Source organism: Elephas maximus, chromosome 22 (genome assembly GCF_024166365.1).
Source record: "Elephas maximus indicus isolate mEleMax1 chromosome 22, mEleMax1 primary haplotype, whole genome shotgun sequence".
Classification (NCBI taxonomy): domain Eukaryota; kingdom Metazoa; phylum Chordata; class Mammalia; order Proboscidea; family Elephantidae; genus Elephas; species Elephas maximus.
In genome coordinates, this window is record NC_064840.1 from 59066352 (window position 1) to 59093262 (window position 26911).

At 38.4% G+C, this 26911-nt stretch overlaps 1 long non-coding RNA gene across 1 annotated transcript in view; it reads left to right on the forward strand.

Annotated features, from left to right (window-relative positions):
* LOC126065746 (uncharacterized) overlaps positions 1 to 26911 on the forward strand; it is a 152045-nt gene that overhangs the window by 68029 nt on the left and 57105 nt on the right. The window contains exon 2 of the long non-coding RNA XR_007514921.1: positions 11088 to 11135. This is a non-coding gene — a long non-coding RNA (uncharacterized LOC126065746). The remainder of the gene's footprint in view (positions 1 to 11087; positions 11136 to 26911) is intronic.

Consider the following 26911-nt stretch of genomic DNA (forward strand, 5'->3'; position numbering starts at 1 on the left):
TTGGACATTTAATTCTACTCTGTTTCAAATTATTCTCCAGTTGTTTCATGCCTAGGTGTGCTGTCTTCCAAATAGCCTGGTGTCAATTCTTCCCTGTTTCAGACTTGTCACCAAAGGTTTCTTCTCATAGAACTGACCCATTCTGCTTTGGATTCAAGGAGAACGCTAGTGTGTGGCTCTCCAGCTGGTGTATGGGGGGCTTTGGGAGCCCTGAAGACCCATATGAACTCAACTCTATGGCTGAGGCCAGGTTGGCTGCCTGGTTCTGGCTTGGCTCTGGTTTTCCTCTTCCCATTCCCACTGGAGTGGAGGCTGATGCCGAGTCAGCCAGATGACCACCCTACCACCTTGTCTGTTCCTTGCTTGGCCTGGATCCTCATTCTAGCCTTTATGCCTTGACCTCTATAGACCTTTACTTCTATGTTTCTGCTTCCTTCCTGTCTGCTGCTTCAGAGATGCTGCCATATTACTCAGCCCTGCTCTCTGGCATTGAACCCTTGGGCATCAACTTGACTTAGATCTAATGAGGGCTGACAATACCCCATTGACTTGGTGAGTCCGATTCCTGGCCCCACCTCGGCAAGGGACCAACCTTCTATCTTAATTAATTCTCTCCCCTGTCTCCACCCATCCCCATCCTAGTTCTCTCCTGCCCTCCTTGGAGCTCTGAGGTTATTGTCCCAACTGTCATCTCTATGCAGGCTGCATCAGTCTTCTTATTCCTAATGGCCCCTAACATGGTGCTCAGAACTCAACGATGTTCGTGAATTTAAATATGAATGGCTTCAAGTTAAATGACAGTAGATATGAGATGGAGACGCCACCAGGGAAAAGAGACCGGCAATGGGGTGTGCAGAAAGAGCATAATCTTCCCCACAGGAGGGGTGGTAGGCTTCCACCCTCCTAAACAGGGTAATCCTCAGAAAGAAGGACATCTCACCTGAGCCACACTGACTAAACAGCAATCAGACAGCTGCTCATGTTTTGACAATCTGCAACTAAAAATCAGTTTGGGGTGGTCTGTTGTTATTGTTGTTGTTAGGTGCTGTGGAGTCAGTTATGACTCATAGCAACCATATGTACAACAGAATGAAACACTGCAGGTTCCTTCACAATCGTTGCTATGTTTGAGCCCATCGTTGCAACCGCTGTGTCAATCCGTCTCATCAAGGGTCTTACTCTTTTTTGCTGACCCTCTCTCTACCTTACCAAACATGATGTTCTTCTCCAGGGACTGGTCCCTCCTGATAACGTGTCCAAGTATATGAGATGAGGTCTTGCCATCCTTGCTTCCAAGGAGCACTCTGGCTATACATCTTCTAAGACAGACTTGTTCGTTCTGGCAGTTCATGGTATATTCAATATTCTTCAGTAGCGCCGCAATTTCAAAGGCATCAATTCTTCTTTGGTCTTCCTCATTGTCCAGATTTCTAATGCATATGAAGCGATTGAAAATCCCATGGCTTGGGTCAGGTGCATCTTAGTCCTTAAAGTGACATCTTTGCTTTTTAATATTTTAAAGAGGTATTTTGCCACAGATGTGCCCAATGCAATACACCATTTGATTTCCTGACTGCTGCTTCCATGGGTGTTGATTATGGATCCAAGTAAAATGAAATCCTTGACAACTTCAATCTTTTCTTCATCTATCATGATTTTTTTTTTTTTTTTTTTATTATCATGATGTTGCTTATTGGTCCAGTTGTAAGGATTTTGTTTTCTTTTTGTTGAAGCGTACTCCACACTGCAGGTGGCAGTCTTTGACTTTCATCAGTATGTGCTTCAAGTCCTCTTCGCTTTCAGCAAACAAGGTTGTGCCATCTGCATATCGCAGGTTGTTAGTGAGTCTTCCACCAATCCTGATGCTGAGTTCTTTATATAGTTCAACTTCTTGGATTATTGCTCAGCATACAGATCGAGTAAGTATGGTGAAAGGATACAACCCTAAAGTTGAGAAAAACTATTTAAAATATATTTATCTTCTATTCTGTTCCCTTACCAAATTATATGAAATTTTCTAGTAGATTTTTTTCTTTTTGTAAAGACCCTTGGGTTCTCTAGGCTTACAATAATATCTTCAGGGAAAAAAAGCAAAAGACCAAAAGCCTTTCTTTTCCAATGTTTATACACATTATTTCATTATGAGTCTTAGTGTATTTTCTAGAACCTCTACGACATTAGATAAATATAATGGTAATGACAAGCATTCTCCTCTAGATGGTTTTACTGTTTTATCATTTAGGATAATTGCTGGTATTTTTTCATAAACTGTCTTTATTATATTTAAGTATTTTTCTTCTACTTCTATTTTATGCAGAATTTCAAAATTATGATTGACTGTTGAATTTTATTATATGTGTTTCAGCATCTATGAATGTAGTAGATGGTATCAGTACCTGCCTTCATCTCCTTAGTGCTCACCTCTACATACCAAAGTTGTTAACTCTGAACAACTGTGACTCCGTTTGAGAGCTTTATTTTCTGGCCATGAGAACAGCAGGGTAAGCCTGATGTGCTGGAGAATTATCAGCCCTGAAGCAGTTCTCAACCAATGACAGATAGAGAGTTGGTGGATAATACTGCAGTTTATTTGTCCCTTGGCAGAGTTAGCTCTAAAACATATTTTATACTATCTCCCAGAGTTCCACAGTTGGATTGAACCCCAGTTGCCCACAGCGGTAGTTTGTTTGATAATGCATACCTTTATTGGCTTTCTTCCCTACTCTGCCTCATGTCCTCAGATTTCTGTTGGTGTTTCCTGGGCTCATGTAGTTAATAATGACTTGTATTTGAATCCTTATCTCAGGGTATGAAGCAGGGAGAAATCTAAAGTAAGAAAATTGGTAAAATAATATGATTTTCTCCATTAGTTTATTGATGCAGTGCAAGTCAGCAAACCATAGACAGGACTGGATTTCTGTTTTTGTAAATAAAGTTTTATTGACACACAGCCATGTACATTCATTTACTATTGTATATGGATGCTCTTGCACTACAGTGGCAGTTGAGTATTTGCAACCAAGACCGTATGGCTTGAAAACCTAAAATATTTACTGTCTGGCTGTTTAAAATAAAGTTGGCCAATACTATTCTAGTGGATTATTCTAATAGATACCTTGTTACTTACTGCATGCTATATATATTCCTGAAATAAACTCTATTTGATCAGAGTGTACTATTCTTTTGAAATTTGATAGAATTATATTTGCTTATATATATATATATTGCATACATATTCATAAGTAGTATTGATCTATGGTTTTATTCTTTTTTACTTTTTATATTAAGCATATTCTGGCTTCAGAAAAATTGAGAACTTTCCATCTTTTTCTATGTAAATAATGTAAAAATATTGGAATTATCTAATCTTTAAAGATTAGCTAAAAGGTCACAAAACCTTTTTAATAGTAAACCTTGAAACACCTTTCTAATATCTTTTAAATAAACTGATTTATTGAAGTTATCTATATCTTGGATCAATTTGGGGAGTTTTGGGTTCCTCTAGATTGTCACTTCTGTTGGTTGTTATAGAGCTGCATGTGCTATTCTCTCATAATTCTTTTATTATTGTTCGTATCTGTGATTATGTGCCCTTTCTAATTCTTACTTTGTGTTGTTGCTCTCTCTCTTTTTTCCTTGATCAGAATTGTGAGAGGTTTATCTACTTTATTGGCTTTTTCAAAGAACCAACTTTTTGGAAATTAAAAAAACTCCCTTTGCTATTTTTTCTTGCTTCATTATTTTCAGATTTTATCTTTGTTACTTTCCTCTCCCTAGTTTCTTTTGGTGTATTTGTTGTTCTTTTTAAAATTTCTTCAGACAAGCACTTAATTCCAAGGTTTGGTTCAGGTTTTGTGATACCTGAAGCTTATATAATTTTAGAGCCCCTTCTTAAGAAAAGGATTATAAAATTATGAATATAAAATTAAATACAGGGGTCTATGAGTCAGAATCGACTTGACTGCAGTGGATTTGTTTTATATAAGGGATCTGAATCTTGAGTCTCATTAATGTCATAGTAAATGCACTCAAGATTAATTCATTTTTTAAAAATATTTGTCTTGTAATAATGAAAGTGTTTTTGCTATACATGTCTAGTTTTTTGTGTGTCCCATAACTTTTAGTAGACAGTAGAAAAACTTGCATAGACCACTGAGAGAAAGGGTTCCACGCAAGAATTCTATACCTACCTAAGGTACAATTCACCTGCAGGGAAAAAGATGTTTGCATACGGACAAGAATTCATAGAGTATATCACCCACATACCCAATCTAAGAAAAACATTGAGAAGACATCCAAATAAAACAATAAAGAAACAGAAGGGAAATTTCAAGGTGGAAGAAAGTGAGAAAACAATGTTTAGCTAAAAAAAAAAAAAAAGAAGGAAATATAAATATATAAGGATAAATTGTCTGGAACTGAGTAATATAAGTTTAAGAGAAAGACCCTTAAAAGAAAACCACTAAATTATCTCACCATAACATAGAGACTGTTGTCAGGAGGAGAAAGTGTAATGAAAAGCATTCCAAATGTCTCGAGGAGTTGGGAGGCGAAATGACATCTGTTCTGTTTATGGGTTCTGTATTCTGTTAATCTATCTTTACTACAATACCACACTTCCTTATGGTTTAAGAATATCAATTTTATTATTATTTTAATCTTTTCCTTGTCTAATTTTACTGGTTAGTACTCCAGTACAGTGGGTGAGTAGAAATGGTGATAGTAAGTATGCTTGCCTTATTCCTGACGTAAAAGAGAATTTTATTAAAGGTTTACTATTAAATGTGATGTTCATTGTGTATTTTTTAAGAATTTTTTTATTAGGTTAAAGATATTCTTAGTCTGTTAAAAAAAATTTTTTTAAGGTTCATGGATGGATTTGAATTTTGCTGAAATTTTTTTCTGCATCTGCGAAGATGTTCATATGGCTTCTATCCTTTGAACATTTGTTGTGATATGTCATTTGGTTTCAATTTTTGAACCATCTTATTCTTTTCAAGCAAAAATTTAGCCTGCCACAGTTTCATTAGTGGTAGCAGAAGACATGAGATTTCTGGGTTAGAGGCAAAGGATTTATTACTCATGGCACAGCAAGCAGCATGAGCATCAGCATATTTGTGTCAGTACTCCTGACCCCCAAGTCTCAAAAGAGCCAAGTGGATGGGCTCAGATGGATGGCTGTATATGTAGTGGGTTGCATGACAAGAGAGGAACATGAAGCTTAGGGAATCCCAATCTTTTATAATGAGCAGTGAGCATGCTCGCCCTTTGCTCTGGAGAGAGGCACTATCTCTATCTTCCAAGGCTGCTCACTAGATAGAAATCTTGGAAAGATAATCCAGAACAAAGTTAGTCAGTACTTCTGCTCATAAAATATGCAGACATGCAAGTGTCATGGATTGAATTGTGTCCCCCCGAAATATATGTCAACTTGGTTAAGCCAAGTGTGGTTGTCCTCCATTTTGTGATTTTCCTGAGTGTTATAAATCATAATCCCTCCCTGTGGTTAAAAGGATTAGGGTGGGATATAATACCCTTGCTCAGGCCACATCCCTGATCAAACATAAAGGGATTTTCCCTGGGATGTGGCCTGCACCGCCTTTTATCTCTCAAGAGATAAAAGGAAAGGGAAGCAAGCAGAGAGTTGGGGACCTCATACCACCAAGAAAACAGTACCAGGAGCAGAGTGTGTCCTTTGGACATGGGGTCCCTGCACCTGAGAAGCTCCTTGACCAGAGGAAGATGGAGGGCAAGGACCTTCCTCCAGAGCCGACAGAGAGAGAAAGCCTTCACCTGCAGCCAGTGCCCTGAATTTGGACTTGTAACCTACGAGACTGTGAGAAAATAAATTTCTCTTTGTTAAAGTCATCCTCTTGTGGTATTTCTGTTATGGCAGCACTAGATGACTAAGACAGCGAGAGACCCATAGAAAATTGTGTCCCAATGACTACAATCCCAAACTTGCATGAGGTTAAGTTTATGGTTACAAAGTCTCATGGGAGATATTTTATTTTCTTCCACACAAAACCAAGGCTGAGGCAGGCAAGTATCTTTATCATTTTCTTCTGATGGTATATTTTTCTTACTTTCTTTGCTCAGTGGTGCTCTCAGAGTGATGAGTGTTGGGAGTCTTTTCTCTACATGAAGTTCTCATGGTTGATTTGCCATCTTATACAGACTATAGGCCTTGTGAGGCCTTATCAGGCCTATAGTGAGCTTCTGGGGTACCAGAGATTGGCAGGCCCTCCAGCAAAGCCACCAGCTTGAGGGCTTTTTGAAGGCTCTTTCTATTTGTGCTTCCTTGTTATTTTTGGCCTTGCCAGTTCAGCCATAATCTTTAAAAGATATTTAATTGTATTTAGCATTTTTAGGTATTGTGTACTGGGAGGCTTTTTCAGTTTATTTAGTCCACCATATTGCTGGAAAGAGAAGTGCCTATAGAGTTTTTAGAGTTGAAAAGGCTTTTAAGATTAGTCTAATAAAACTTTAATTTTATAGATTAATAAATTAAGGTCTTGCGAGTTTATTTAAATTGATTTGATATGCCTTGTGTCTTATATTGTGCAAGTAGAAGCATCAGTTCTCCAATCCAGGGCTTCTGACTCTAAATCTAGTGTTCTTTTTCCTCATCAGGAAGGCTAGTACAGTTTCCTAGAGGAAATCTCTCTTAGTTCTTATCTAGATGATTGGCTGTGGTCCAGCAAAAGACTGAAAAGGTCTAGAGAAATTGCTGTCTACGTTTTGGCACCAGCTGTCTCTGTTTTGGTAAAATAGCTAGTCCTACAGGACACACAGACTCTGAAGTCAAAGGCCAGTGTGTTGTAATGTGAATAAAACTCTTATTACCAAGTTAGGCAGTCACATTGAAAAGACAGATACATGCATACACACATACATATGCATAAACAGACACACAAATACACAGGAATAAATAGACTATATGCATAGAATTTTTTTTTTTTAACATTTGTCAAAGGGCAAACTATGTGGGTGGAAATTTAACTTTAATTTCTGTTAAAATTAAAGCAAAGATTATTATCGAAGGAATAAATTGACCTGGATCGGGCAGCACTTTGTGAGGATTCACAAAAGCGCCCCCACAAAAGGAATTTTTCACAGAGTTTAAGTGTAGAAAATTCAGAAACTTACAAGGAAAAATTCTGATTGGTTGACATTTACAAAATCATGCTTCAGCAGACATCAGACAATTATGAGATACCTTAAGCATTGTTTTGTTAATCATAAAGTTTGAGCCAGTTAACTTCTTGCTAGTCTGTGGATTATTTTGGGGGCCAGACTGAGTAAATATCTTTCCTAGGAGCATGCTGTGAGAGGAAGGGAGGAGAGGAGAGCCCGCATGCTTCCTGAGGTATTCTGGCTAGTTGACTTTTGACAGTCAGCTCAGAATGAGCAGTAAACAAAAAAAAAATGGAATCTGACCTACATCTTTGGCAAACAGAAGCCTCTGTTTATGCCAGGCATCTAGGTTTTAGGGGGGGCTTCTTGACAACCCCCATCTGATCAATAATTTCTATAGAAGTTTTATGATAACTATTGTAAGATTCCCTCCTCCTGCCTCGACTTATTTTCCTTGTGTTTATTAGATGGCTACCTATTTAAAATAGGCTTTTAAGACCCAAGACACTCTCCATGAAAGGTAGCTGGTCCTCATCTGTTCCATCTTTTCCATGCCGTATCTTTGACCTCTGTTTCTGTGATCTTTTAAAAAGGGATGTATTAATAGGCTGAATTAATAGGAATACTTGGTAGAGAGGGGCATTGGCCAAGGTGAAGAGGAGAACTGTTCTCTAAGGAATTACTGTTTCTTCAAAATACCTGATCTTTTGTATAGCAAAGTAGGCTTTCTGTCTCTGTCAGCTCTGGAGGAAGGTCCTTGTCATCAGTGTTCCCTTGGTCTGGAGAGCACCTCAGCTCAGGAACCTCAGGTCCAATGGATGCTCTCTGCTCCCGGTGCTGCTTTCTTGGTGGTATGAGGTCCCCACGTCTCTCTGCTTGCTCCTCTCTTTTATATCTCAAAAGAGACTGGCTTAAGACACTATCTAATCTCATAGATCTCATCGATATAACTACCACTAATCCATCCCGTTACATAATACTGATAGGATTTACAACACATAGGGAAATCACATCAGATAACAAAATGGGAGACAGTCATACAATACTGGGAATCATGACCTAGCCAAGTGGACAGATATTTTGGGGGGACACAGTTCAATTCCTGACACCTAGGATATCGATATTTATGTATTCCTTTTCACTTTTAATGACTTCCAATTTTCCTAAATTCATACCTCATACATTCCACATTCCTATTATTAATAGATGTTTGGAGCTATTTCTACTCATTTTGAGTCATGCCACATCAGCAAATGAAGGTCTTGAAAGCTTGACTCCATCCACGTCATTAAGATTGACTCTATTTTGAGGAGGCACCCCTTCCCCAGTTGTATTTTGAGTGCCTTCCAACTTGAGGGGCTCATCTTCTGGCCCTATATCAGGCAATATTCAGCTGCTATTCACAAGGTTCCACTGTCCAGTTTTTTAGAAGCAGATTACCAGATCCTTCTTACTAGTCTGTCTTAATCTTGAATCCCAGCTGAAACTTTTCCACCATGGGTGACCCTTCTGGTATTTGAAATACCAGTAACAGCTTCCAGCATACAGCAACACCAAGCCACCACAGTATCACAAACTGACAGATGAGTGGTGGTTGTCCATTATAGGGCTTTCATAATTTTTTGTGTGTTGGGAAAAGAGTTTCAGATCATTGGTCCAGTGTACACTTTCATTATAAGAGTAGAGACTTAGGGAAACCCTAAAAACCAAATGTACATTGACCTATCATTTTTAAACCATCTAGGCATGGTGATGCCCAAACATAAGGTTTATTATTTGGATTTGGGCTTTATTGGTAAGGTATTTTGATTCCTCACATAAAAATATGTATCCATAAGGAGCACAGATCATATTATTTCAAGTGTCATTTTGTGGAGAAGGGATAGTTTGGTTGATTTTTTCGAGCCGTTCTACATTCAAAGAGTTCTACATTCATAGACAACTCCGATATTTAGGGTGGTAAATGCTATGAAAAAAGGATGGTTTTCCTTTGATGTTGCTGCAAGGTCCTTGTATTAGGATTTGAAGATACTTGGAATTCTTTGGGTTTATGAATGACCAATCAGCACATGGGTAAAGCTCCATTGCATTTTTAGTACAGTTTTTCAAGCTGTCATTTGCATCATTGACTCAAGGATGTTGAGTTAAATTAAACATAGTACTTAGGAACCTGTTAATAATTCTGGAGGGTATCACAACCTGACAAGTGTAGCCTGTTTGAAAGAAATATTAGGCTTTCTGATAAAATCAGTGTACAGAGCTATGGTTAAACACAAGCATAGCTAAAGGGTCCAATTTAGTATGTCAGGATTTTGGGATTTCATGGCACATCCAACAGTCAGATTTTCAGCACTAGCTACTGATTGAGCTAGTCTAAAAAAGGCATTATCATGCTAAGTATCAGCAAGAGTCGTGATATACAGTAAGAGAATACTTAAGAAAGACTTCATTGTATGAGAATACTAATTAAAAAGTAATACAACCAGGCAAATAAAAATAATAACTATGATAAAAGCAAACTCCTCCTTAGTTACTTGCATAGAAAAGAAGATATTAAAATAAGAGCTAATACCACAAGTGTGTAATAAAGCAACTACCATAAGAATACCAGTAATCAGGAAACAAAGTAAGAAAATCTCAGCCGCTTTCATGAAATTTTGTTCTGTCATCTTGGTAGGAGCTGTCTACTATGACATTGTCTGCTTCTGGTCACAAGGGCATTTAAACTTCAGTTTAAGTCCTTCACTATGTTTAATAGTCCAGGCAGGGGATTAGCCTTCTTAAATTTGGATAAGTGGATGCATGTTTTAACTTCATGTAATTTGGTGGCACAAGGCTTAGTGAGGAGGACCAAATACAGTCCTTTCCAGCGAGGCTCTGAGGGAATGTTTTAATTGGTGCCTCTTCCAATATACATACTCATCTGCTTCAATAGTAAGTAATTTTGGTATTTCTAAAATTTGGCTGTTAAAATCTTCTTTGGCTCATGAAAGGTGCTCTTTAGAGTAATGAATCAAAGCCTGACAATATTTCAATATTTCAGGTTGAACTAAATTAGAATCAGCATCAGTACAGGTTGAGAAATAAAGAAGCACTGAAGGCCTTCTAGTAATAATTTTATGCAGGGTTAATTTATGTGGCCCAAGTGATGTGGACTAAGGGAAGGACTTTAGTTCAGGATAAGCTTAAGGACTCAGAAAGCTTGGCTAATTGGGTTTTTATTATACCATTAGTTCTTTCTACTAGCCCAGAAGTTTGTGGATGGTAAGGGCAATGAAGTCTTTGATAAATAGGAAAAATCTTACATATTTCTCTAATTACTTGTCCAGTAAAATGATTCCATCTGCCACTGCAAGGAATTGTTGGTGATCCCCAAGTAGGAATTATATTTTCAAGACATTTCTTAGCACCAAGGTTGCAGTGGCATGGAGACTAGGAAAACTTTTACTCAATGTGAAAATCTACAAATCCTCACTAATACATATTTGTAATCACTTGAAGGTGGGAGCTGGATAAAATCTAACTGCCAGTCAAGCATAGGCCTTGATGGTAATGGGTGTTTTCTAGGTGAAACTTTAAAAGGTTTGCCTCGGTCATAGTGAGAACAAATAGAGCAATGAGCAGCAACATGCTTGGTGGACTAAAAAAATTGTACCCACCAGTATTCCTTTAAAATTTCAATCATTTTATCTTGTTCTAACCGGGATCTTTCATGGAGAGCTTTCAACATAGGGACATGAAATGATTTAGGTAAGACAAGCTTCTGATCAGTCCTGAGCCATAGTTTGGTTATGGAACCCTGAGAACAATCTGCTTTCTTCCATTTTTCAATTTTTCTCAGTCTTAGCTAATTACTGATTTTTTTTATTACTATTTATAAAGTTAATTCATTAAGATTATGATTATTTATGAACAAGTCAGGATAATCTCCTTTTTTCTGTTTTCTTTAGGGCTAAGGTAACTTGAGAGGTGGATTGTTTTGCTGCTTCATCTACAAGGTTGGTCCCTTTTATCTTTGCAGTCTGAGGAACTCTTTTAAGTTTATGAGTCTCAATTTTTATCACAGCTGTCTCAGAGGGGAATGGTAAAATGTTTAAAAGTTTTGCTACTAAAGTTCCATTTTTAGTGGCAGTTTCAGAAGAGGTTAGAAATCCCCTGTTACCATAGCATCTAAAGTCATGAGTCACTCTGAAGGCATATTTAGAATCTGTGTAAACAGTCATGGACCTTCCTTTAGCAAGTTTGCAGGCTCTAGTGAGAGCAATTAATTCAACTTGTTGGACCAAAGTAGCCTCAGGAAGGGCTTGACTTTCAAGAACCTCACTAGAGGTTGTGATGGCATGTCCAGCCCGATAGTGAGAGCTACTAGGATCAAGTTTCAAAGAGGAGCCATCAACAAATAGAACTAAAGCAGGGATTGCCAAAGGAGTTTCTCTTAAATATTTTTGGGGAGTTAAAAGCTGTTGAATTAAATTTAAGCAGTCGAGTTGGGTAATCTTCATTGTCAATTTCTAGATGGAGAGTGGAGAGATTTAAACAGGCCACAAAATGCAGTCTAATATTAGATGCAGCGAGGAGGAGCATGTCATAGGATGTGAGCCAACTGGCAGAGAGATGTTGGATTAAAGCAAAGTTAAGTATTGCAGATACTACATGGTGAATGTAAACATTTAGAAAATTGTCACTGTACCAAAAAGAATTGGTCACTATTCAACTATTTCAGAAGGTAGCAGGTGATCAAAAACAGATGGTATTGAAGGAAGAAATCCAACCTGCACTGACTGCATTGTCAAAAAAAAAAAAGACTCCAGGGACTGACGGAATACCAATTGAGATGTTTCAACAAATGGATGCAGCTCAGGAGGTGCTTACTCATCTCTGCCAAGAAATTTGGAAAACAGCTACCTGGCCAACCAGCTAGAAGGGATACGTGCTAGTGCCACTTCCAAAGAAAGGTGATCCAATAGAATGCAGAAATTATCAAACAATATCATGAATATCACACACAAGAAAAATATTGCTGAAGATAATTCAAAAACAGTTGCAGCAGTACATCGACAGGGAACTTCCAGAAGATCAAGCCAGATTCATAAGAGGACGTGGAAGGAGAGATATCATTGGTGATGTCAGACGGATGTTGTCTGAAAGCAGAGAATACCAGAAAGATGTTTACCTGTGTTTTATTGACTATGCAAAGACATTTGACTGTGTGGATCATAACAAATTATGGGTAACATTGCAAAGAATGGAATTCCAGAACACTTAATTTGTCTATGTTCATGAGGAATCTGAACATAGACCAAGAGATTCAAACAGAACAAGGGATATTGTGTGATTTAAAATCAGAAAAGATGTGCATCAGGGTTGTGTCCTTTCACCATAATTGTTCAATCTGTATGCCGAGCAAATAATCTGAGAATCTGAACGATGTGAAGAAAAACATTGCATCAGGATTGAAGGAAGACTCATTATCAACCTGAAAGTGAAGAGGACTCGAAACACTTGCTGATAAAGATCAAAGCCATCAGTATTGATTACACCTCAACATAAAAAAAACATAAAGAAAACAAAAATCCTCACAAGTGGACCAATAAGCAACATTATGATAAACGGAAAAAATATTGAAGTTGTCAAGGATTTCATTTTCCTTGGATCCACAATCAACCCCCATGGAAGCAGGGTCAACACCCAAAATGCTGAAGGTGGAGAAATGCAAAGCAGGTGAAAAGGTGATAAGGAAGAGGCACAGAGTTTGTGACACACTAAAGAAGCATGGCAGAAAGAACAATTTCATCAGAACCTTAGGCTTTCATTAAGGTCCTTCACATGAAGAATTTCTCAATTCTGAAGATATAGAAATTTCTCCTCTAACATCAAATTCTTGGTTTTCTAATCTTGAATCTGCAGCAGTTTCAATTAAAAAAAAAGTTTCTTAAACTCAGCAAAATAAATCACTGCTAAATAATTTTGTACTTTTTATTAATCCAGTTCTTTACCTTCTCTGTAATTGTAAATAAAGCTACATTCTGGTCTCTGTAGGCAGAAATGAATCTTACTAAAATGTGCAAGAATTGGAGTGAGCAGATACTGAGAAACTGTAGATCATGTCATGGATTGAATTGTGTTCCCCCCAAAATTTCTGTCAACTTGGCTAGGCTGTGATTCCCAGTATTGTGTGATTGTCCACCATTTTGTCATCTGATGTGTTGTAAATCCTGCCTCAGTAATGTTAATGAGGCAGCATTTGAGGCAGTAGAGTGTTAATGAGGCAGGACACAATCTACAAGATTAGGTTGTGTCTTAAGTCAAGAAATTGACTTTGAGATTTAAAAGAAAGAAGCAAGCAGAGAGATAGAGGGACCTCATACCACCAAAAAAGTAGGGCTGGGAGCAGAGCTTGTCCCTTGAACCCAGGGTCCCTGTGCTTAGAAGCTCCTAGACCAGTGGAAGACTGATGACAAGGACCTTCCCCTAGAGCCGACAGAGAGAGAGAAAGAGCCTTCCCCTGGAGCTGGTACCCTGAATTGGGACTTCTAGCTTAGATTGTGAGAGAATTAATTTCTCTTTGTTAAAGCCATCCACTTGTGGTATTTCTGTTATAGTGGCGCTAGTTAGCTAAGACAGTTTACAATGAAAAGAATTTCTGAGACTTATGGAGACTTCTAGGAAAGTATCCTAAATACCCTTCCTTTTTCATTCTTGACTGAAATGATCAAACCTTTCCAACTCACAGAGACCCTATAGGTCAGAGTAAAACTTCCCCATAGAGTTTCCAAGGAGCAGCTGGTGAATTCAAACTGCCAACCTTTTGGTTAGCAGCTGAGGTCTTAACCACCAAGGAACGTGTCATGGATTGAACTGCGTCCCCTCAAAATATCTGTCAACTTGGCTAAGTATGATTGTCTACCATTTTATCTTCTGATGTGATTTCTGTATGTGTTGTAAATCTTATCACTATGATGTAATAAGATGGATTAGTGTCAGTTATATTGATGAGGTCTAAAAGATTAAGTAGTGTCTTAAGCCAGTCTCTCTGAGATATAAAAGAAAGACTCGAGCAGAAAGACCGGGGAACCTTATATCATCAAGAAAGCAGCGCTGGGAACAAAGCATGTCCTTTGGACCTGAGGTTCCTGCGTGAGATGCTCCCAGACCAAGGGAAGACTGATGACGGAAAGCTCAAGCCAGAGCCCTGAAATCAGACTTCTAGCTTATTAGACTGTGAAAGAATAAACTTCTCTTTGTTAAAGCCACCACTTGTGATATTTCTATAACAGCAGCACTAGGTGACTAAGACAGAATGTAAAAATAGGGAGCAATGTAAAGATAGGACAAGATAGGAGAAGACATGGAAGGCCAAGTTGCAATTCCATTCCTGGGAAAGCCACAAGGTGTTCACAGGAAATAATAGGGGATCCTGCAGAATCTCAGGAATATCACCCAGTTTGGAGGGAAATGGTTGGCACTGAACCCTGGCAGACTGTGAGAAAGAGGATCCTTCACATAGAACCCCTCCTGTCTCTGTGAATTAGCAGCATTTAGAACCCAGTAGTCTTTCTGTTTAGAACCCAGTTGTGGCTCTAGAGGCACAAGGGTAAGTGCAGCAACACCCGACAGGATATTAAAAGAATAATATAGAAAGAAGTAGGCTAATTCAGTACTACAAAATCTATTGACTCATCAGTAGGTAAAAATTACTTTAGTTTTCTCGGATACCCAAAACATTCTTTTTTCTAGACCTTTGCACACGTTTTCTTTGCCTGAAACATTCTTTTTCCCTTCTTCCTCTAACTTTCTTCACCTGGCTAATGATTTTTTAGTATCAGTTGTCAGCTTCAATGCCACTTCTTAAAAGAATTTTTTCTCTAAAATCTATCTGCATAACTCTGCCTGACCAGGCTAGATGTTTCTGCCCTGCACTCTCATAGCATCCCACTCTTCCTGTGTCATAATTGCTGGTTCTATTGTCTGTCCTACATGATGACACTGCATGTTCTAGCATCTAGCAGAGTGTACTTAGAAGACAGTCGAGTGTACAATAGACCATCAGTAAGCATTTATTTTATTGGATGGATGGCTGAATGGAAATGTAAAATTTTTTTTTTTACCCAGTCTTCTCCCCAATTTTGGGGGTATCATATTCAAATTTTCTTCCATGTAAACTTTCAAATTATTTTGCCAGGTTAAAAAAAAGTACTGTTTGAATTTTAATTGGGACTTCTTTTGTAGAACTGCCCCATAGGTTTTCCAAGGAGCAATTGGTAGATTCGAATGGCTGACCTTTTGGCTAGCAGCCATAGCTCACTGTAGCTCTTAACCACTGTGCCACTAGGACTCCTTTTAATATATAAATTATTTTTTGGTGTATTGACACATTTACATTGAAATTTCACATTCAAGATTATAGTTTTTCCATTTAGTTAAAATTTTTCCTATATTCCTGGATAAAGACATATATTTAATGAAGGTCTTACATGTTTCTATTATATTAATTCCTAAGTGTTTTCACAGTTTTTGCTCTTAATAGGATCTTTTTTTGAATTATATTTTCTGCCTAGTTATTGCTTGTATATAAAGAAATAATTGACTTTTTATAATTACTTTATAGATTATCTCACCAAATTTTGTTACTTATTCTTTTAGGTTTCCAGTGGATTCTCTTTGAGTTTTTCAAATAGACAGCCATAGTACCTGTAATTAATGAGTTTTTTCCATGCTTCTTTTTTATTTTTTATTTTTACTGCCTTATTACAATGGCTAGAATTTCCACTTACTTTCATGGAACAACTTCTAATGCTTCACTATTAAGTATGAACTAGGGAATATCTACCAATCTCTCTTTCTCTCTGTCTCCCTCTCTCTCTATATATATATCAAACTATAGATAGGGCATATTCTTTTATTCCTAAGGGGCTCCAGCAACCAAAGAGACAATACTCAGAATCAGAACACACCCAGTGGGAGGGAACTTCTGGGGAAAAAAAAATAAGAAGAACTTTTAAGGGGATTTATATGCAGTCCCAAAATCACCATATACCCAACCCAGTGCCATCGAGTTGATTTCAACTCATAAAGAAGCCTAAAAACATGATTTTCAACCATATATTCAATTAAAAAAATATAAATTAAAAGAGACAGTGGTTACTGTTCAGGCCTAAATTAGTGATGGCTTGTGTGATGGTTAAGATCATCTTGGCTGGACCATGATTCTTAGTGTTTTGACAGTCATATAATGTTGTGATGGCTTCCCTTTTGAAATCTGATATGTGATCACCCCATGATGGGATCTGCTGTGAGTATTCAATCAGTTGAAAGGGAGTTTCCTTGGGTGTGTGGCCTATATCCAAATATAAGTGGATGTTCTGGTTTTTGCCTGCTCTGGATCCTACAGCTGGCTCCTGTTCATCTGATCTCCTGGGTCTTAAGTTAGCAGCTTACCTGCAGCCTTGCCTGCCAATCTTGGGATTCACCGATCCTCACAGCCTATTTGTCTGACCTCTTGGGACTTGAGCTAGCAGCTTACCTGAGGTCTTGCCTGCCAATCTGGGATTCATCAATCTTCATAGCCTGTGAGCAAGAGCCCTGCTCTCCAACCTGCTGATCTTGGGTTTGCCAGCCCCTGCAGATACATGAATCAGAAGAAGCCTGGCAGTTTTGCCTGCTGATCTTGGGATTTGTCAATTTTCACAGCTGGTGAACAAGAGCCCTGCTCTCTGGTCAGTGGAGCAAGGGCAGGGGGTTGGGGACTATGGCTTAAGGGAGCTTCTAAGTCAATTGGCAAAATAATTCTATTATGAAAACATTCTGCATCCCACTTTGAAATGTGGCGTCTGGGGTCTTAAATGCTAACCAGCGGCCGTCTAAGATGCATTAATTGGTCTCAACCCACCTGGATCAAAGGAGAATGAAGAACACCAAGGTCACACGATAACTATGAGCCCAAGAGACAGAAAGGGCCACATGAACCAGAGACTTACATCATCCTGAGACCAGAAGAACTAGATGGTGCCCGGCCACAAATGATGACTGACCTGATGGGAAGCACAACAGAGAACCCCTGAGGGAGCAGGAGATCAGTGGGATGCAGACCCCAAATTCTCATAAAAAGACCAGACTTAATGGTCTGACTGAGACTAGAGGAATCCCGGCGGTCATGGTCCCCAAACCTTCTGTTGGCCCAGGACAGGAAACATTCCCGAAGACAACTCATCAGCCATGCAAGGGACTGGACAATGGGTAGGAGAGAGATGCTGACGAAGAGTGAGCTACTTGTATCAGGTGGACACCTGAGACTGTGTTGGCATCTCCTGTCTGGAGGGGAGATAGGAGGGTAGAGAGGGTTAGAAACTGGCAAAATTGTCATGAAAGGAGAGACTGGAAGGGCTGATTCATTAGGGGGAGAGTAAGTGGGAGTATGGAGTAAGGTGTATATAAGCTTATATGTGACAGACTGACTTGATTTGTAAACTTTCACTTAAAGCATAATAAAAATTATTTAAAAAAAAAAAAAAGAGCCCTGCTCTCTGACCTGCCAATCTTGGGCTCATCAGCCCCTGCAGCTACGTGAATCAAGAGAAGCCTCTATCCTAATCCACGGACTCAGGACATTCTAACCTCTACAACCGCATGAGCCATTTCCTTGAAATATAAAAAATCTCTCTATATGTATATATATATATATTTATATGCTTTACAGCTTTTGCTTCTCTAGAGAATGCAGCCTAAGACAGTCTGGAAGACTAAATGCAAGAAATATCTCAAAGTCTGGACAAAAAAATAAATAGATGGACTCAAGAAGGAAAAACATAAGAGACTTGGAGGACAGACCCAGGAGAACGAAATTTCAAATTGTAGGTATTCTAGAAGGGGAAAATGGAACAGAAAGAGGAGAAACACTAACTAAGCAAGTAATATTTCCCTGGGTTAGGGAAGAATCTAAGCCTATAGTATAAAAAAGAAGGGCTTACATAATTCTAGGTTGGACTGTTGAGAAAAAGTACACCTATGCATAACCTGATACAATTCCTAAACTATTAGAAAAAAAGATAGCCTTCAAAAATTTAAAGGCAGAAAAAGCGAAGCTATTCACAGTGCAAAAAATAAGACTGACATCAGACTTCCTTTCCGTAACCCTCAAAGTTAGAAGATAGTGGAATAGCATACATAGGTGAGAGGCGGAGGGAGAGAGAAGGCAGGAAGAGGGATAGAGACTACAACAAAAGATATTCAAGAATACTCAAGAACTGAGAGTATATTACTCATGTACCTTGTCTGAGGAAAATAAAAAATACTTGTGAAAGCCTCTAACCAAATGATAAACCAGAGCAGATACTTCAAATATAAAAAGATACAGAAAAGTGGGAGTAGTGATAAGCAATTTATGTGTTTAGTGCATGGGGTAGATATTCTGGGAATGTGTATTATGAGAGATAAATAAGGAATTTTGCAACAGAAGGAATTCTAAATACGTTCTGAGTGATTTCAGCTAAACCCAGAATTTGTGGGTGAGTTAAAAAAGGGAAAGGATTTAAAAGCTTTTCAAAAAGTCATAAGGAGGAGGGGAAAGAAGGGGGGAAGACAGAGGGGGAGGAATTAGAGTGTTATAGTGAAGGAATATTACATCTAAATAGGGAAATAGTAGGAATCTTGTTTGTAAATAACACTAAAGTTTTAATGTGATTAAAAGTGCAGAGAAAGAGACAGTTATCAGTAGTGGAATGGAAATATACAGCAGAGCTTCCGAACAAGGTTAAACAAACAAAAGTAAAGAAAACAGAATGGCAACTTATCAAACCTGTGAAAAAAGAAAAAATAATTAAAAAGAAAACTAGTCTAAAGTAAGTAATAAATTTTGAGTAGTATGGAATAAGAAGGCTGGTGGCGCAGTGGTTCAGAGCTCAACTGCTAACCTAAAAATGGGCAGTTCAAATCCACCAGCTGCTCCTTGGAAATCCTATGGGGCAGTTCTACTCAGTCCTATAAGGTTGCTATGAGTTGGAATTGACTCGATGGCAATGGGTTTGGTTTTTTTGGTTTTAATATGGGACAAAATAAGATGCATGAGTCATCACATCCGATGTGAAGAACTTGGAAACACCTGTTAAAAGACATTATTCATCACGTTAGAAGAAAAAACTCAAATATACGCTATTTAGAATAAACTCACCTAAAAGAAAACAACAAAGAAGATTAAAAAAAAGGTATAGGCAAATGCAAACCAAAAACATAGAGGAGCAGTAATATTAGTATCAAATAAAGTGGAACTTAAGGTTATAAACTCCAAATAGAATAAAGGGAGATGCTCTCTAATGATAAAATACACAACTGGTGAAAAAGGACAGTTATAAGTGTACCAAACTGCATAACAGAGTAATAAATCCAAAGCAAAATAAAAGGAGAACTTGACAAAAATAAAATTTTAATGGGAAATTTGACTACCCCTCTTTAGATTTGAGCCATGCAAGGAGTCATGGGCACGTACCACTAGTTCCACTTGCTTCAGATAAAACATAGAGGAAAAACATATGCAGAAAAGTAGCATTTTCTCAAAGAATAGGCTGGGTCCAGATACTCTGGGTGCACTATGGCCAGCAGACTAGATGTGCTACTGAGAACACTCTAAGGGAGAACAAGTCCCACCCCCCACACCACATTACAGATTTATGGGCTAGCCTAAGAGAGGCTAGGGAACACCTGGTTTCACCAAGTAACTAGAGATGTATCTAGGGATCTTCTGGGTCCAAGATCATTGTTAGGGGTCTGCGTATGGAGGGCTGTCGGAATAGCCTTGTGTGCTAAGAATGTTGACTGCAGCCAAATGCCTGTCTTTCAGCAGATTGGCTCAGTCCAGTTGAGCTAGTTCTCTACTAAGCTGCTAAAAGGGAGAAGGAAATGAGCCTCCAGGGCTTTCAGATTTGTCTCTCATCAATTTGGATCTATGTAGTAAATTGTAAAAGTTAGAACATGGAGGTAAATAATAAAATCAATAACCTTGATGCAATCAATGTATGACCTTGAGTCCCACAGATAGAGAACATACATTATTTTTTATATTTGCATAGAAGCTTCATAAAAATTGATTGAAATAAAAAAGTAGAGCAATTATAGCACACATTCTTTAGTCATGAGCCAATAAAATTAGAAATAAACAATAAAAAAGGGGACTGACTTAACTATTTGGAAATTAGAAACACAGTCCTAGGTAACACCAACGTCAAAGAAGAAATTTAAAAAAGAAATGCCTATCTAGAAAAAAACAAAAGGAGAATTACTGAAATACAAAATAACCCCAAAGAAGTATAAATAGAAATCAAATCCATCAATAAGTTAAAAGAGAAAAACCATATGATCATAATAGTAAATGTCTAAAAGGTATTGGATTAATCAGTTCTTCCTAATGAAAACAAATACCAAAACAAAACAAAACAAAAAACCAAACCCAGTGCCATTGAGTCGGTTCCAACAAATAAAACAAATAGAAGAAAACTCTTGAGTATAAAGGCTATTTACTAAAAACCAGCAGCAAATATTATCCTAAGGTGAAAGACACTAAGATAATTTCAATTACAATAAAAACTAGAGAGAGGGATGCCTAAGTCACCATTATTATTTAACATTATCTTTGTAGGTATTAGCAAATGTAATAAGGCAAGAAAATTAAGTAACTGACATAAGCATTGGAAAAGAATAGATAAAACCATCTCTTCTTGCTACTAATAAGATTATGTAGTAAGAAAATCCAAGGAATTTGGCGGGGGAACCTACTGGATTTAATACATAAAATTCATCGCAAGATTATTACACAAAAAATCTATATATCTTCATTACTGTAGCAATAAGTGTTGTGAAAGCATTGGGAAAGGGCTGCTGGAAGTATAAATTGTTTCAATGCTTCTGAAGGATTAGTTCTTTCAAACTTTCAAGGAATGGACAATCCCCGTAATAAGTAATCCCCAGAGCGTAGACAATGATGGAAAATTTATCCGCCCATTATATGAAGTTCCCATTCAGGGCCTTGTTCCTTTCCTTCATGACCTTTAACACAGTTTGTAACTTTATTTAAAATGTCTATGTACTGTGTATTTGTTTGTGTAATTATTTTGTTTATATCTGTCTCTCACACTAAATAGGAGGAGGGACCATGATTTTGTGTTTTGCTTTTCTATCTGTAGATTCTGCAGTCCCAGCACCTAGGACAGGGCCAGAATCATAATAGGCACTCAATAAATGTTTACTGTTCATATGGATATGATTCTAAATTCTGACATGCTCTAGGGAAGCTCAACAAATTTAGCTAAAAATCAAAACAGCTTCCTGGGTGCCTTAAATAGACATTGCAAATTTTTAACAGGGTCTTGTAACAGAAAGTCTCTGTTTTCATCACCAGATTATGATCACCTTGAGAAAAGGGACTTTATCTTCTCCATTTTTATATTTCTCTTCAGGTCCCTGAGTGGAGAAAAGGGTTAACAGCTCAGCTACTACCCTGAGATAGGCAGTTCAGTTGCACCCAGAGGTGTTTCAGAATAAAGGCCTGCTGATCTACTTCCTAAAGAGCACAGCCATTGAAAACCCTGTGGAGCACAGTTCTACCCTGAAACATATGGGGTTGCCATGAGTTGGAATTGATTTGATGGCAAGTGGTTAGTGTATTACTCATCCCAGAACTGAACAATAAATATGTAGTAATACTAATGTAAATGCTATTTGTTGGTTTTCAAACTGTTAGCATTAGCAAAGCATGGAAGATATGGTTGTGGTTGCTGGGCAGAGGGAGCAACTTTGTCAAAGCCAAGTCCAAATTAATTGACTAAAGGAGAAAAGGAGAATTATGGGATGCAAACTTCCTCATCTTACAAAGTATCAAGTCAAGAGATGCTATAGAAAGATGCAGAAAAAGAAATAGATAAAGGAAACAAGGAATTAAAAAAATAATATAAGACCCACCCTGTCTAGAGCAAAGGAGAATGAAGAAAACCAAAGACACAAGGGAAAGATTAGTCCAAAGGACTAATAGACCACAACTACCACAGCCTCCGCTGGACTGAGTCCAGAATAACTAGACGGTGTCCGGCTACCACCACTGACTGCTCTGACAGGGATCACAATAGAGGGTTCCAGACAGAGGGGGAGAAAAATGTAGACCAAAATTCAGACTCACAAAAAAAGACCAAATTTACCATTCTGACCAAGACTGGAGAAACCGCGAGGGGGGCCTCTGGACACTCTTTTAACTCAGTACTGAAGTCACTCCTGAGGCTCATCCTTCAATCAAATGTTAGACAGACCTATAAAACAAACAATAATACATGCAGGGAACGTGATTTGTAGTTCAGCCATGTATATGACTCTAAATAAGAACACCAGCCCAAAAGTAAAGAGGAGAGGGCAGGAAGGGACAGGAACACTGGACCAAAGGAAATGGGAAACCCAGGGTGGAGAAGGGGAGAGGTTGACACATTGCAGAGTTGACAACCAATGCAAAAAAACAACTTGTGTATTGTTTAATGAGAAACTGATTTGCTCTGCAAACTTTCACCTAAAGCATAATAATACATATATATATATGAAACATTGGGAGTAGGTAATAAGGAAAGTATGAGGGTAAATGAGCTAAAGCGTCATTCGTATGATTCGTATCAGTTGTTGTTAGTTGCCCTCAATTGGTTCCAACCCATGGTGACCTTATGTGTAACAGAATGAAACATTGCCTGGTCCTGTGTCATATTCATGATCTTTGATATGTTTGAGTCCATTGTGTCAATCCATCTCATTGGAAGTTTCCCTCATTTTCACTGACCCTTTACTTTACCAAACATGATGTTCTTTTCTAGTGATTGGTCTTTCCTGATGAAATGTCCAAAGTAAAGTGCTACCTTCAAGGAGCATTCTGGTTGTATTTTTTTGGACTGATTTGCTCATTCTTCTGGTAGTCCACAGTACATTCAGTATTCTTTGCCAATATCACAGTTTGAATGCATCAATTCTTCTGTCTTCCTTTTTCATGGTCCAGCTTTCCCATGCATATGAGGCAATTGAAAAGACCATGGCTTGGGTCAGGTGCACCTTAATCATCAAAGTGACATCTTTTCTTTTTATCATATCAGGTAGTCAATAAATATTTTTACAGTTGATATATGAAGGCATAGTGATATTTCTAAGATATCTAGTGGTGCTATAACAGAAATATCACAAATGGGTGACTTTAACAAACAGAAATTAATTTTCTCATACCTTGGGAGGCTAGAAGTCCGAATTCAGGGTGCCATCTCGAGGGGAAGGCTTTCTTTCTGTATCAGCTCTGGAGGAAGGTCCTTGTCTCTTTGAGCATCTGCTCCTGGGCAGTCTTCATGTGGCTTGGCATCTCTCTTCCCCCATCTCTGCTTCTCTGGCTTGCTTGTTCAATATCTTTTATATCTCAATAGAGATTGACTCAAAATATATCCTATACTAATCTTGCCTTATGATCATAACAAAGACAATCCATTCCCAAATGGGATTATAATCACAGGCGTAAAGGTTAGGAATTACAACACATATTTTGGGGGGATACAACTCAATCCATAACATGGTACAAGTATATTCTCTAGCTTTACAAGGTAACCATCAGAAGAAAAACCTAGAAACTTAAAGAAGAGGTTGCCTCCAGTAAGTATAGCCATGGGTAGTTTGGGTTGGAAAAAGACAGTGTGGCTTTTCAATGTATGCTTTTCTATACTATTTGCTTTATTACTTATGTGCACATACTTTGATAAGAGAGAAAAAAAATCCCACTGTGTTTTGTAATAGATGAATCAAAGTAAAGTCAAACTCTATGATCCCACAGTGAACTAGCTGGTATTACCAACGATCCTATCATAATGTCAGCTTTCCACCAGGGTCTGAAAGTCACAGCATCTTCTCATAAGGTGACAGTCCTCTCTCTTCAGGAGTCTCCTTTTTGTTTTAGGTTACCAGCTCTTGTCCCATTCCAGAAAGGCTAACTGAACCTCATCCTAAACCTCACATTCTCCATACCTTTTTCCAGGCTCTGGCAGGATGCCCTGATGCTTACCAAGTGGGACTATGGGGAAAGACGGGCTCTTCTTCATGAGTATCACCATCACCACCCATTGCTTTGGAATTGCCTGTCAAGCAGTTTTAAACTCTCCAAACTCTGAGCAATGGCGCAGTGAATGGGAGTGTGGTCGCCGATAGGGCACTGACACATGTGAGACTCAGAATCTTCAGTCTTGTCAATCAGAGCCACAATTTTATGATCCTGCAAAATTTTATATAGGCAAAGTGGGGTGTGCTGGAAAGAGCATGCCACCAGGAGTAAGAGGATCTGGGTTCTAGCTTATTATTGGTGTTCACTTAACCTGCTCAGTTTCCTTATCTGTAAAGTGTAAACAGTGATAACCTGTTCAGCTTCCTCCTTATGAAAATGGAAAGAGAGGATGCATGTGGACATGTTTTACAAATAGAACACTGTGTAAACTTGGATCCACAACCAACACCCATGGAAACAGTAATGTATGGCATTGGATGAATCTGCTGCAAAAGACCTCTTCAAAGTGTTAAGAAGAAAAGATGTCACTTTGAGGACTAAGATGTGCCTGACATAAGCCATGGTATTTTCAATTGCCTCATATCCATGTGAAAGCTGAACAATGAATAAGGAAGACCAAAGAATTGATGCCTTTGAATTATGGTGTTCGTGAGGAGTATTGAATATACCATGGACTGGCAGAGGAATGAAGAGATCTGTTTCGAAGAAGTGCAGCCAGAAATCTCCTTAGAAGTGAGGATGGGAGACTTCATCTCACATACTTTGGACATGTCATCAGGAGGGACCAGTCCCTGGAGAAGGACATCGTGCTTGGTAAAGCAAAGGAACAGTAGAAAAGAGAAAGACCCTCGACAAGATGAACTGACACAGTGGTTGCAAAATGGTCTCAAACATGGCAACAATTGTGAGGATGGCACATGAGTGGGCAGTGTTGTACCTAGGGATGTTTTGAGTTGGAACCAACTTGATGGCACTTAACAGCAACAACATAAAGCAAAACAAAAAGTTGCTACAATTTAATATTGCCCACCATGTAATATGAACTTTATGTTCATCAACACTTATTCTTACAACTCTGAGGCCCAGAGAAATTAAGTGATCTTTCATTCCTTCATCAAAAAATTCTTGGAGGCCTTACTATGGGTCATGCCCTATTCTAGGTGTTTACATGTATTATCTCATTTAATTTATTACAACCCATGACATCCAGTGCTGTGTGGAGCCATACTGGAACCTAAGGCAAAAAGAAAAATCAATAATACTGACCCTGCCTTTAATATTTTGGTGTTTTGTTCATCATGGATCATTTCTGCATTAATATTGATTTTGAAAAATATTGGATTGAAACATTGTTTACCTTTATTACTGAGTTTTTGGCATCCTTTTAAATTTTTTTGTCTGAGGCAAGTGCCTCATCTACTTTACCCTAGTCCCAGCCCTGTTTACAAGCCTATGAAATAGGCATTATTCTAATCATGTTACAGAGAAAGAAATTTGGGTTTAGAGCAATTGTCAAACTTACCCAAGGCCATAAAACAAGTAACTAATAGAACAATAATTTAGATCCATATCTGTGTGACCTCAAAGTCCATGTCCTTACCAGTGTGCCAGTCTATTTTTTCACTGATGGGATATACTGAAAAATTCTGTTCAGATCTAGAAAGTGCCATTTACTATCATCATTTTAATGCTTCTGCATCCTCTCAGTGTGTTTCATTTTGCAGTAAATGCTCCTGTAATTTGGAGACTCTCATTTTCTTTGTAAGACATAGGAGTTTGGTTAATAGCAATTACTTGTATATCATCCACAGTGTGTGTCCACATCCATGATCTGTTTGCTCCTCACAAGCCAGAGAAATAGGTTTATTTCTCCGTTTCTTGAATAAAGACACTGAGGCTTACAAAGATTTAATGCCTTATAGGCCTCCACCTCACGTTGACATGGAATTCAGTCTCCTCAATGCCTTTTTGTTTCTTAATGCTAATAATGGTTAGATTGCCCATAGCACTAGAGTAGGAGACTCAAGGAAGAAATGTCACATATTAAGCCAACAAGGAGATGATACTAGGGGAGTCTGAGCATTCAAGGAATGGAGTGGTAGAGGCAGCTTGAGATCCTATCAACCTGGCTCATAGATAAGTCAATCAACAAACAGCAGGTCTGAAAATCTTCCTGTGGAGCAGTTTTCTCTGGAAACTTATCAGAGGCAAACTGCACACCTGAGAAGTGGAATATTTATTCCTGGTGTGCATAGGACTATCATTACTTACTCTTCATCAAAGATCCCTCCACCATGGAAGAGGAGAGAACGTGCTTTCTCTTCCCTTCCTTTCCCTTGTCTTGCCTTCCCTTCCCTTCTGTTCTTTTCCCTTTTCTTTCCTTGCCTCTGTCCTCTCCCTTCCCCTCTCCTCTCCAGTCTTTTTCCCACTTCTTTCAAGTTGTGTGGTGCGTGAAGCTCCAGACCAGCAGAGGGAGCTCACGCCAGTTGGCAAGCCATCCAGTGGATGATACGCTCAATGAACCAATGAGCTGTTACCTCATGAACACCAGCCACAGCCTCAAGAAGATCAGCAATGTGACAGGGCCTTTAGGTATAGATCCTACTGTAATCTAAGGAGAGAACTTAAAGCAGCAACATCCTAACTGGGCTCTCGATCTACAGTTTTGCTCTTCTCAAACTCATTTTCTACATCATAGCCAGAATGATCTTTCTGTATTTCAGT